Source organism: Vidua chalybeata, chromosome 4, assembly GCF_026979565.1.
Source record: "Vidua chalybeata isolate OUT-0048 chromosome 4, bVidCha1 merged haplotype, whole genome shotgun sequence".
NCBI lineage: Eukaryota > Metazoa > Chordata > Aves > Passeriformes > Viduidae > Vidua > Vidua chalybeata.
The window spans coordinates 45,119,565-45,133,370 of NC_071533.1; the positions used below are offsets into that span (position 1 = coordinate 45,119,565).

General features: G+C 35.5%; 1 long non-coding RNA gene across 1 annotated transcript in view; it reads left to right on the forward strand.

The window, feature by feature from the left end:
* The first annotated feature begins 1,870 nt into the window (after positions 1-1,870).
* Positions 1,871-13,806, forward strand: part of LOC128787030 (uncharacterized) — a 30,797-nt gene continuing 18,861 nt past the window's right edge. Inside the window, exons 1-3 of the long non-coding RNA XR_008430540.1 lie at positions 1,871-1,970; positions 2,893-3,042; positions 8,478-8,605. This is a non-coding gene — a long non-coding RNA (uncharacterized LOC128787030). The remainder of the gene's footprint in view (positions 1,971-2,892; positions 3,043-8,477; positions 8,606-13,806) is intronic.

Below are 13,806 nucleotides of genomic sequence, written 5' to 3' on the forward strand. Positions count from 1 at the left end.
ATTTCTCAGGAATTCAAGTCAGTTTCCTTGTCTTGAATAGGGTTGAAAATAAACTGTTGAAAATTATGACAATTCATTTATCATAATCTTTTCCTATTTTTTTTCTGAGCTTTACAGGGGCTTTTGTTTGATATTTGGCAATGACACAATTTTGCCATGCAACACTACCTCCTCTTAAAAAGTAACAAATAAGTTCCTTACCTATGCAGGATGGTAATGTTAGGACATAATGAAAGGTATCTGGAATTAAGGCCTTTCTCATATATAGTAACAAACTGCTTGGCAGGTAGCAGAGCTGTTGTGAATAACACAGAGGTATAAAGCCTCTTTCTGGAAGAGTTGTTTTGGTTTTTTTAGAATCTGTCTCTCTAGTGTATCATAGGCTGGTTGGGCTTTGCCTCTTTGGTCTGATGTAAGAGAGAAGGAAATGCATACCCACTTGGAATATGTCTCATTCTGATGACATTGGACTACTGTCTTTTACACTAAATTGCTAAAGCTGCTTGCTTGTGCAATTTGTTGTAACCTGGAATCTTGAATTACGTGCATCCTGGTAACCGCTTCATAGTAGATCAGTTTCTGGCAGATAAATATTTTACCTGTCTTGGAAGAAAATTTTAACCTTTTTTTTTGTCCCTGCTCTTTTTATTCTGTTAAATTTGTTGGGAACAGCTTTTTACTTCCTGATGATTTCTCGTCACAGAAGCCATAGCAAGATATTTGGATGAAAATAGCAGAACAAGTAAATAGCTTTTACTACTAGCTTATTTCAATAGCTTTTTGTAGTACTCTAAAAACTGGCCTGCCACCTCTTCCCGATTTGTAGTAAGATTGGTTCAGTATAACTGATTTGAAGAAGTTTGGAAAGTCTCTGAATTTTAAATGTTTCTGATGAATGTATACGTGATGTGTTTCAAGCTGTAATCCAACTCCCATTGAAGTCAATGGCAACGCTGCCATCAATTCCTATGGTGCAGAAGTGGACTTATAATGAGCTATTTAATGTTTCACTTATCCAAATTGTCACAGCTTGAAAGCCATAGCAAAAGACTGGTGGGGTTGTGGAATGACTGGAGGATCTGTAAATGTAATCAAAAAGACCAGATTGTGTGTGAGAAGCTGTTTCATCTCAATCTCTTTCATCTACAGAAACCTGATAGAATTTGTTTAGTACATTCTGGCACACAGAAATGCACAGTCAAGTGCAGTATTTAGAATTGCTCTTCAGAACAAAAGCAGATAGATGAATCATTTTACAGTTAAGCAGCTATAATTCAGCAGTTTTAAGTTCCTCACATTCTGTCACAAAACTCCTGATGCAAAAGTCTTGTTTGTAAACCATATCTAACTGGTTTTCTTATCTCTACAATTTTAGAAGCATATATTTGTTTCTTGGAGGAGACTGAAAATACATGCTCTAATATTTATGGAGTGTTATAAATGAATGAAGATTATATCTTATGATATCTAGTTTAATATAAAAATATTTTTCATATATCTAATCTTAATTTGTTGTTCAGAATTCGCAATAATTATATAATAACTGATCTCAAATGGTGGCTGTTATGAGGGGGTTTTTTTGTTTGTGTTTCTTTTTTGTTTTTGTTTTTCCATGAGTTTCTCTCAGCTGTTAAAATCCATTGGGATTAAAAGCAATGAAAGGTTCACTAAACCAAATGAAGAAATAAATGGATATTCTTTAAAAAATTCTGACAAAATATGAATGAATTGTAATAATATTAGGTATATTTGCTAGTCCAGTAAATTAAGTATGAAGAAAAGTGCATCATCTTCTTTTGAAAGACTTACAGACTTTAATGATGAAAGGGCTAATATGTGTACTGTGCATGTTACCACAAGCTGTCAGCAAATCATCTGCAGCAAGATGGGAAGAGGTGCAGTGTATATGATGTAGAACTGATTTCATGATTGCCTGGTGTTGTAAGCAAAAGACAGCTTTGAGTTCACAGGTAAGCTTATATAATGTTTTCTTTGAATTTTGCCATTCTAAAAAACCAGTGTGGAACCTGTGCAACAGTAATGATCAAATCACAGCATGGGCAGGTCACAGCATGCCTCTTCAACCACAGTGAACTGAATTGTGGCGAACTTAAAAGTTGGTGCTGCTAGAGAATTTTTTAAAATTTAATAATAAATGAGGTATCAATGAATGAATTATCCAGAATATTCTTCAGTATCTTCAGGCTTTGCCATATTTTCCTTTCTGTTACTGAGTCAAATGCATTGCATGTGATTGTGTTGACTTACAGCATTTGCCATATGTTTGTAATAACAGTTTTGTAAAACAATGAATGAATTATCCCTCTCCCCCTTTTTCCTTAGCTCCGAGATATTAACCTAAATTTCCTTCACACTTAGTGTCCTTCACTCAGGCATGATTTTGCACAGTTATTCTAGCAGCAGTTCTCTTCTCAGACTACCTTTCCTTTCACCATCCTGCCCGCTGTTGATTTAAAATGTTAACTGACAAAATTAGGTTTTTGAATTAGGGTTGCCTTGTGTAGAAAAAATTTCCTAGTAAAATTCTGCTATTGAAAAGTTAAAATTTAGGGGTAGTATGTATTTTAGGGGTTTTGTTTTTTAGCATTGATGATTTGGTTGCAAAATGAAAAGAGTACATGGAATGATAACTATTAAATTTGAGTCATATATTTATGCCTGTAGTAGAGGATAATAAACAAAATCTATTTGCTCATCTTACTGTGTAACGTTGGTCCTATGAGCTAAGTTCCTGTATCTAAGCAATAAAGAGGAAGAAAAAATATTTCTCCTGAATTTTTCAACTTTCCACCAGCCCTAATAAATGCTAATCGTAGTTTCTAGGAAAAAAATGTGTGAAAAATCCTGAATGTATTTTTTTTTATTATTCAGGTGTTTTTTCATATGTGAAAGAAAACCCAATGCTTCTGAAGACCATTCTGAGTAAACTATTTGGTAGGATATGGAATGATGTAGGAATAATCTAGAAAAGCAGTAACTTGAGCTTCTAACTGCCCTTGAAGCTACAGAGGGAAGTAACTGGTAAGAATTAGACTTTAAAATAAATTACCAAGAAATTGTGATATCATGGGACAGTATATATCAGAATCAGCTAACATGCTACGAGAAAGGTCATATAATGAAACTGTATTTTATCAGGTTGAAAAGTTTGAATGTTAGAGTGATTTATTTATGACACTGATAAAGGATAAGCAAGAGGAAATATGGGCCTCAAATTTATATCAGCCAGCTGAAGGAAAATTGGCATGGATTCCTTAAAGGATGGAATCTGTAAGGTTGTCCTTAAGGCAATGCTTTACAAATTTCTTGTCACTGGGTGAAAAAAATGCCAGAAAACAATGTCAACAAATCCCCCAAAGGGAAACTGTTGACATCATCAGCATGTTCTTATCTTGTGTTCTTAATGGCAGCATCTGGTGCACCTGAGCATAGAATATGACTTATAAAGTTACTTACAAGTAGCCTTTTTTTGTTTGCTTGTTTACAACTGAGTCATGAAGCAGTTCTAAGCACAGTGAGTGGCATGTAGTCTGAATTTGGATGACTGCAATCCTGTTATGGGACAAAGCCCAGGCAGTAGGATTAACCTAAAGTTTTGGAACAATTAGATGTAGATGGATACTTTATTCTAGATAATAACAAAGGAACAAACTTTAGCAATAGTGCATCTAGATAGCTTTTTCCTTTTTTTTTCTTTGCCGAAGATGTCTCCATATTCTTAATGTTTGACAGCATTGGAAGCTCACTTGTTATGTGTAACTGTAAAATCCAGGAAAGCACAATTCTATGGCAGAATTAAAGAAGAAAATGAATTATAGGGAACATAGGGACCAACTCCTTCAGGATGATTTTACCATTAGTAATGTTGAACTAGGCAAATGCAACAGTAAAACATTAATGAGGTAATTGATACTTTGTAACAATGTTCATGCACACATATGTATGTAAAAATATGTGTAGATATATAGCTCTCAGCTCCTGGACACTTGCATGTCTGTATGTAATAAATTTTCTAGCTCTTTTTGCATGATAGTGCTACTCAAAATATCTTCTAATATATCTGCTAAGTTATGAATGTAGTGTATCAATGACTCTTATGGGCTATTTAATCTGTTTTAACAGACCCAAATCATTTGAATATTTGTCTGAGAGGAAAACCAAGTGTATCTTAAAACTTTCATTTCCAATTGTTAATCAAAACTGTAATCGGTCCCAAAGGCTGTTGAAGTGAATATAAGTTTGGGGTTTTTTCCCCAAATTTAATTTTAAGTCTGACCTGTATGGACTCTACACTTTAGCGTGAGATATCTATTTGTGCAAACAAGGTGAGGGAAGGTAAAAACAGCTTGCCTCTGAGTCATGGGATTTTGACTTTCAGAAGTAAAATGCAATGTTATTAACCTGGTGCAAGAAAACAAGAGGTGAAAACTTGAAATCATTTATTGAGTAGAATAAAAGTGTCCTCATTGTCAGTTCAGAAGTTCACAAATAAGTTGTATTTTGTGCTAACACAATTCTAAAAAAACCCAACAAACCTATCATCACTCTGTCTCCATGAGCAAGTTGATTCCTTACAGCAATTTCCAGTTAAAAGTACACATTCCCTGACTGAGGCTTGCAGTATTTGCAGATAGTGTGACTCTAGCCACTCTACTGTTAAGAATGACATGACTTTTAAATTTTGTTTAACAACTAAATCTTAAATTTACTGTATCCTTTCAATTTTAATTTTATTACTTCTGTTTAACTAAAAATAGTCATTTCAACACACCCAATTATATAAAACAGCAGCAGAGAACCTAGCCTTTCGAAACCTGTTTTGTGTGTACACAAACATTTCTATGTTGTGTGTATAAGTATGTTTTGTATATGATCCATATACATGTATTCATGTGTGTTATATTTTAAATTAACACAGTATTTTCATAGCATTTATTTTTGTATGCAGCAAAGTTTTCCCCTAGTGATCAGCTGCTATGCTAACTAAAACTGGTTATCTAATTAAAGAGATCTCAAATTTGAAGTAGAGTTTTTCTTGAGAATATTTATAAATATCTGGGTCTTAAATATAGAGAAATGTTTTTCCCTGTAGCAAGTGCTCCACATTGATAATCAGTCTAGTGGAAGGAAGAAGATAGTTTTCTGGGGGTGTTTTGGTGCCTTTCTGCAGGGTTTTTTTGATAATTGTTTGCAGTTGAGTGTTTTGGGTTTGGCCAACAACCAATCTCTGAGCAACAGCTATTTTGGAAGAAAAATTCCCCATTTTTACTGTTGAACAGGATGATATATGGCATGAACTCCTTTGGCCAGTTTGAGCCAGCTGCACTGGATGTGTTCCCTTCCAAATGCTTGACCACCCCTAGCCTACTTGCTGGCAGAGACCAACAAAGGAACTGAAAAAATTTTGGGTCATGCAACTACTTCTCAACAGCCAGAACTTCAGTGTTACTCTGTTTAGCCACAAGTCCAAAACATTGTACCACCAGAGCTCCTATGAAGAAAATGAACTCCATCCCAGACAGACCTAGCGCAACCCTCTGCTTTTCTTACCCACCATGGGTATGTGTAATGATAATTTCTTCTTAGCAGCATTTCCATATTAATTATTTTCTCTCAAATAGTTTTTCATATCTAGAAGTATATTTTGAATGTTGTCTTTCTCTCTGAATGATTTTTTTCTTGTAAAATTCATTCTCAAATAGTCTGACCAGAATAATGCTCCACCCAAATGCATGTAAAAACATGTTCTTCTCCAGGCTGAACAGACCAAGTGACCCCAGCTGCTCCTCATTCAGCTTCCACTCAAGGTTCTTCACCATCTTTGTTACCCTCCTTTGGACACTCTCTAATTGCTTTATATTTTTCTTGTATTGTGGTACCCCAAACTGCACACAGCACTCAAGGCCACCCCAGTGCAGAGCAGAGAGGGACAATCCCCTCCCTTGCCCAGCTGGCAGTGTTCCCCAGGACACGTGTGGCCCTCCTGGCTACCAGGGCACCATGACTCATGTTCACTTTGCCATCAACCAGGAACCCCAGCTCCCTTTCCACAGTGCTGCTTTCCAGCATCTCATTCCCCAGTATGTACATACATCCAGGGTGGCTCAGAATGGTGCTAGTGGTGGTGGCCCCGGTGGTGCAGAATCCAGCACTTTTCCCCTGTTAAATTTCATGTGGTTGGTGATTGCCCAGCCCTCTAATTTATCAAGGCTCCTCTGTGGAGCTTCCCTGCCTTTGAGGAGTCAACAACTCCTCCCAGTTTTGCACCATCTCCGAGCTTGCTTAGTATCCTCTCTTTAGCTTTGAAAGCTCCTCCTTCTGAGGACCTAGCTTTGTGCTTTAAGGTGTGCTATGCAGTAGCTTAGAGTTTCTGCTAATTGGTTTTTTCCTGCAATTCTTCATAGGGTAGATAGAAGTCCAAAGGTATTATAGTGCAGGTGTAATACAGATGTATTTATTTGAAAAACTACAACTGATTTTTCTTTAAGTTCTTAATTTCTGGATGGGAAAAAAAATCACTTCAATTTTTACCCCCAAGATTTTTTTTTCTTTTTTCACCTACATCTGCTTACTGTTGATATGTTATACCAACTCCTGACTGAGAAAAAAATTATGTATATACAGACTTAAATTTAAGCAGTTACTGAAAGTCAAAAGATATTAAAGCATGTGTTTGTAACTCTGAACTGAACTGCGTCAGCAAGACCTTAGATAGTAATATTCCTATGTTACTGGTCAGAGGTCACATCACTTCTTATATGTCCTTTGTCATTTTTAGTTATGAGGTTTGCTGATGCAAAAGGACTTAGTATTCATAAACTATATACTCTATACTACATGAACAACTCTGCCTTTGGCACTTTTAATATTCTGGATGTTCTGCTATGGTATATTTGGTGCCCTGTTACAGCAGTGACCTCAAATGAACAGCACACATCTCAAATCACGTTATTTTCTTTTCTCAGTTATTCAGTGTTTCTTCACCTCAAAATCTCACTCTGGCTTTGATCATCTGTAGTGCTTTCTATGGCACACAAAGGTGAAATATACACTTACTAAGCAGCAGTCACTGTTGCAAAACACTCTCACATCCTCCAACAGAGGGCTTCAAGTTACTGTGGTGTAAATTCACAAATGAGATGCTGTAGGCCAGATGTGGCCCATGAAGTATTTTATGTAGCATCACAGGTAAATTTTCTTTCCAGTCTCCCACACGTAGAAGACAGTGGCGTTGCAAATTTAGTTGCGGATGATTTATCAGGCTTGCTCCTCACAAGCATTCATTCTGATGATGTGTGGCCATCACTGCAACGTCTGGAAGAAAAAAATATCACTAACTCCCTCTCATGACACTTCTGAAGATCACAAACAAGAGGATGATTTCTGAAACATTAAAAAGGGTTTGATGCAGAACATTGTGGTCTTTTTCATAGGGCCTATAAACCAAGCTGGAATGCAAGTCTGTTTGACTGATGTGGTTGAAATTCTCTTTTGCCATTAGTCACAGACAGCAGGTTGATAGTGGGATGTGTTTAGACTACATTTTTGCACATGCATAGTATTGTTTCCTTCATATACCAAAAAAATGACGCAGCAATTCTGGCTATTTTTTTGCAAATAAGTTTACGGGAAGATGAATAAAAACCAATTACTAGTATGCTGTTCTTAAGTTGGTTCTTGTTTGAAGGCTTTGCCAGCTCTGTAATTGCTCTCAGACTAATCAATTATACAAATTTTCTTTTTACAAATTAGAGCAAACTGCTTACCTAACTTCCTGATTATTGTGCTTTTATGTTTTCTTAAAGCTTTTAGATTAATTAATTCTTAGAGGAACATAATTTAACAATTAATTTTTCAGTGAATGTTTTCTGGAAAACAGTTATTAATCATAGCAATGTATGACCTCAATCATACCTTGTCTCTATCTTATGCTTTTATATTAATCAGTAATTAGCTTTGCCTTTTATTATGGTCTGCATTTAAGAAGCTAGCTTTGGTACTTGTTTGTAAATAAATAAAATACTTAGGAACTTCTTATGGTACCTTTCTCCAAAGGTGTTAAATGTCAGAAATAAATGAAGGAAACTTGAAGATACCATCTATGATTAATTAATTGTATGGGAAATGGTGTGTTAGGCATAATGTTCCTCCTGTGTCAGCATTGACATAGGTGGAGCATGGTATGCACTGCATCAGCCTGCAAATTTTAGTGTCAGACTGCCTCTGTTGGGTGGTTTGTGAGCTTCTACTGAGTCCTTAAAGCCCAGCATTCAAACCCAGTTTGTTCATCAGCCTTAAAACTGCTTATTTCTTTTTAACATTACAGCTGAAAATATGGAATTGTTCTGGAATTAAAGGAAATATAAGGTATTTTGAAAACATGCACAGATATATGGATATGTATGTAAGCAAGTTTATAAAGTTTGTAAATAGACAAAATATTGTCTATTTTTCAGGGTTGGAAGAATCTACTGGCAGGGTCTTCCTGACTTTGTGTGACCTTGAGAAAGTCTCCTAAGATATCTCCTCTCAGCTTCCTTAATTTTTAATTGAGAGACTGATACACCCCTGCCTTACATTATGTGTAAGTTGCATCTTCTCTTGTCATGTCTTTTAAGGACTTCTGGATTAATAAGTTTAATTGGAGAGGAAAAGCAACTAGCATCTTCTGTCTTCCATTTTGACTAAAATCCTCTCAATGTCAGATAAAAAAATAAAGTAGAATAATACAGATCAGAACTAGGAGCACAGACCTTCTATTTGTTCTACATTTCCAGATTTGTTTTGACTTAAGAGTCAAAAGAGAATCATGCGTGTGTGTTTGTGGCTACAGAGCAATGAAAATTTTTTTGGTAGTCCAATTTTTAAATGCAACCAAAACTATTAAAAAGTATAGTTTTTCAAAAAAGATCATGAAAAAAATCTGTATTTTAACAAATCTAATGCACATGTGGAAAAAATTCTAAGAAATAAATATGAAATATCTCCTAGTGAAATGCTTTTATTTTGATTCAAAATGAATGTGTGGAATTTTGGTCAGTCTCTTCTATGAAGGCCGAGCTACTTAAACAGATGTAACTTGAGTGAAAGTAGCTCGCATTTCAGCCCTTCAGCTGTGATTGGCATGCTAAGGTATTTCCTACCATCAGATGTACTTCTAGCTTAGGTACAGTGGGAGTGATTTGTTTCTGAAATATTTTAATGGAAAGCAGTTGCAGTCTGTAGAAAAAGTCACTTTTTAGCGTTTGTGTTGCATGTGTTGTTCATTCATAGGTTCCCAGATAAACAAAATCTTGCTGGAAGAAATATATTTCATTCTGGTATAAAAACTAGGTGTCTCATAAAAATGGTATTAGGTATGAAAATTGTTATCCCCTCAGTGGATTTTTGTCTTGTATGAAACTCAGCATCCGTGACCTCACAGCACATCACTGCATTACCTTTCAAGAAGCCATTATGATGTTGGACTAAGGGTGTTTCATGAAAGTGACATCAGCAGGCATGAAATATTACTACTGTTATAACAAACCAATTTGGTGTCACTTCTAGAACTGAAATGTTAGGTTTTGAATGAGCTGTTTCAGTAACTAGATACAATTATTTAATCTAGTAAATAAAATTAAACTATTTACTATGGATATGAACCTAGCTCTTCTGGCATCTTTAATATAGTACACTTTTACAAATATATAATTAAACTGAGAAGACCAGTTCAGGAGTTTAAAATAACAAAACCAGCTACCATGGATTTTTGATCAAGTGACAAGCATAGATATCTCAGCCTAGGGATCAAACTTGTTTCCTAAAAACATGAAAACATTTCCCATGATTGTTCATCTAGACTGGGATATAAAATGTTATCTTAAGAGCTCACAATTTTGGAATAGAATAAGCAGACAGTACTATTGGATGGAGGCTGATGTGAGACACAAGACAATCTTCACTTGTTTGAACTTCCTACTGCTGTTATGATATAATTGTATCATATTTCATCTCTGAAACTGGACTTATTTTTCAATGGCTGAAACATCTTCTGTGATATTCATTTAGGAATGTTCTTTTAGAAAACAAACTTGTTAGCACAGAAAACAGCTTACTGAAATGAATCCAGAGGGCTTTTCCTGAACTAGATGTTACACGTGTGCCACAATGGTACATCTTAAGAACCCCTTCCTTATGTTCATTAATACATATTCAGCACTCATCAGTCTTAATTCTAAATTGTATTTTAAACTTTACAGCATTGTAAAAATACCAATGAGATTGATGAATGTGTTTCAAGACACAGGGAATCTGAATCATAAAGTGTAACTACAAAGATGTGTTCTTGTTTCTGGACCCACATTATTGTTCATAATAAATTAATTTCTGTTGTATTACACAGTTTATATTTCCATTACAGTAAAAAAAAATGCATATAGTCACAGAATAGCTCCAGAAAGCTGCAAGTATTTTTAGTTTTAGCATTTTATGTCCTCTTTGCCATTGAGGATACCCGATCATTCTGGAGGAGGGAGTGAAAGATAAATAATTTAGTAATGAAACTATAGATTGAAAAATGACCTGCTGCTTCCCTCTTTTATTACATTTTTCCTGCAACACATACTGTTTATGAAGTTATGTGAGTGGAAACATGAAGTGTGAATCCTCTCTCCTTGTCCATCAGTTTTGGCTCATAATTCTCTTGGCTTAGATAATTCTTTCCTTTTAAAAAATTGCCTTTCTGTTGTCCAATAGCATGGGTGGCCATTTTATCTCAGGCATGGCTGTACTCCCTCATTTCTGTAATGTTCTGTTTGTTCTTTTCTTTAAGGTTTTTGTTTTATCATTAGTTATTGCTCAGATAGTTTCATTATTTTTGTCAAACTATTTTTACAGTTAGGTCTCTGGAGTATGCATCATTTTGTGTTATTTTATGTAATGTAACTTTCAGTGGCCTAATTTTATGGGACTTTCATTGTTTATGCTGTTTCATAGGTTGGGTGGGGCTGAAATGCTATGGAGGTGGTTAAAAACGTGTCCTTCAATCAGCTTAGTAAATGTAAAGAAAATATTTGGTACAATGCTTGTAAATGGAAATTAAATCTTTGAGAAAGCTGAAAAAAAAGAAAAGAGAGGATACACATATGATGTTAGAGGAGATTGCATGTAGGAATATGCTTGAAAGAGTTTTCCCCCTAAAGTTCCATTCTTTCATTCCTTTGGAACTCAGTAAAACAGGATCTTTACTTTTCCAGTCCTACGTGGGAATTTGCTTTCTGAAGTGAAAATACAATTGAGCTGCAACTGCTGGTCACCTTGAAGGCACTCAGGAGGAGACACCTGTATGCTTGGGCTGTGCTTCACTCCTGCTTTCCTCAGCATCTGCAGCTGTGAAAAACAGGTTGCAGGTCAAGACAGGACTTTAGAAATGAAGTTCTTTGGAATTAATTTGAAACTTCTTGATGCTCCACATTTTTAAAATTAGGCTAGCTGTTTGGCTGTCTAAAGAGAGATAACAGTGCTCACATTTGGAATGTTGAAAATCCTCATCAGTTTCTTCTGATTAATGGCTTCTATATATAATTCAAGAAGCCTTAGCAGGAAAATGCAAAAAAAAAAATTCAATAAGAACATAGAAACAAAAGCTTTTTTAATTAATTAGAAATGCTTTCTGAATTTTCAGAAAGCTTTCCCCTGGGGACCTTCCAAATATGCATAAAACTCTAGAATGCACAGACTAAAATCTCGCAACAAATCAATGAGTTTTCTCTGTAGACTCAGTGCAGCACAAAAGAGAGTTCTGAAGGAGTTAGCTTGCTGCCAAAATAATTTGTCAACGCTCTTTCTTCATGTCTTCTCATTTCATTGGTTCACTAGCTTAAAAACAAAATTTTTTGTTTTATGTTTCTGTGTTATGAAAAAGGGCAAAAGGTTGGAAGCATTATGATAAGTTCCCTGAGGGCTCTTGTTTCAAGAATGAAGCCTGTTTTTTTTTTTTTTTCCAGTTGAGGTTAGAATTTTTTTCTTTTTTCTGACTACATGTCTGTCTTCCCTGACTACAGTGATAAAAGATTTACACAGAAGTGTTGTCCACAACATTTATTTGGGGATTCTGCTCTGGGTCTGCATTTCTTGAAATCCCAGCATTGCAGTTTACAGATTAAGCACATGCTCTTGTTGAGGAATGCCTCAAAACTGTTTTTCATGCACTTCAGGGTGAGCTGACCTGTACCTTGAAACAAAAAAAAGCAGATTTATCTCCCACATGTACAGTGGATAGCATATGTAGGATACTGCTTTAAAAAACCCAGAGTGAACATTAGGGCTAAATGAGAAGAGTGTGTCCCTGCTGTCCTCATGGGTATGCTCTGGCAGAGCTGTAGGTGGGGTTTTCTTTATTGCATGCCAGATGTTGCACCTGTGGAAGGTAACATTTTGATAGACCTGTGACCTTCCACAGACTGAAAGCATCAGGGTCTCAGTATTTTTGAGGAAACTGAGAGCAGACAAAAAACACATAAAAGAGCAAATGGGGCTCTACAGCATATTGGCTTCCTACGCATCCCGCACCTGTCTTTCAGAAGAGTGCTGGTGTTAAACAGACATCCAGGATGCTGTTGCTGCTTTATATTGGGCATACATTTCTGCAAGTCTAAAGGCCTAATGGGTACCAATTAGGAATGAGTAATTTGAGCAACAGTAACCACTGTAGCAGTATTTCTCCTGGGCTGAGGAACCCATGTAAAATGCCAAAGTAACAGATCTATGCAGGGCTGAAATTTGGCTCTTTTTGTAGGATTATATTTTGTGTTATGTTGAAATCTCTTTACAGATTAAATTACCATGTGAATGGCTTTACCATATCCACATAAAGGAGTGAAATGACTCCAAAAAAAAAAAAAAAAAAAGGCAGGGGTAATTTTATACTGAAGGAGCATCTAATATGTATTAAATTTATCTAATGTTTTGTAGTGACATTCTGATTGTCCTTTTACAAGAATACCTGTGGTTGTAAACAACCTATTGACACAGTAGCTTATGCAACAATCCATATTGTTTGAACTTTTAGAGATTAAGGCATCATTAAACTTCTATAAACTCTTTACGAATGCTTCCTCAAAACAAAGTATGGGCAAACATGACAAGTTGCTCTGTTTTGTGGTTCTGCCTCTTTCTGTCTGCCATGAGATAAGGAAAAGTACAAGTAGCATCAACCGAGTGTACATTATGAAAGCCACTCAATGGATTATTTAACTATATACCTAATTTCAAGTCTGAGTTGCATCAATGTTGAATATCAATAAGGACAGAGAAATAATACCTGTGAAAAACTGTAAAGGACTTCTTATATGATACATAATCAGGCATTTTCCACTGTTTGTCTTCAGTATTTGTATTGGACTATTAGAGTTTTAAATTAATTTTTTACGTTATGTCAAAGGGGGGAACATGTGTAAGGCCACGTGTGCAAGATTAGAATGTGCTATTTATGATTACATCATAGCTTCTTTTTGCCCATACACTTCTAATTAGGTAACAGAGAAAGAAAATATGCTCAAAAGTACTCTTTCAGAAATAGATAGAAGCTAGCAGGTCTAAAAGTAAATAATTTGCCTTTTGCCTGGAAATATGCTGTGCATGCAATAAATCTCTATAAAAGTTCTATTAAATATTTTTAGAAAGGTGTTCATACTTAAAACCAGTAAGCTCATATGTATCAACAAAGCTCATTTGACCACCAGACTGAGAGATAATGATTGTTATTATGCAAAAATGGCAATAACTTCTCAAAGTGGCAAGGAA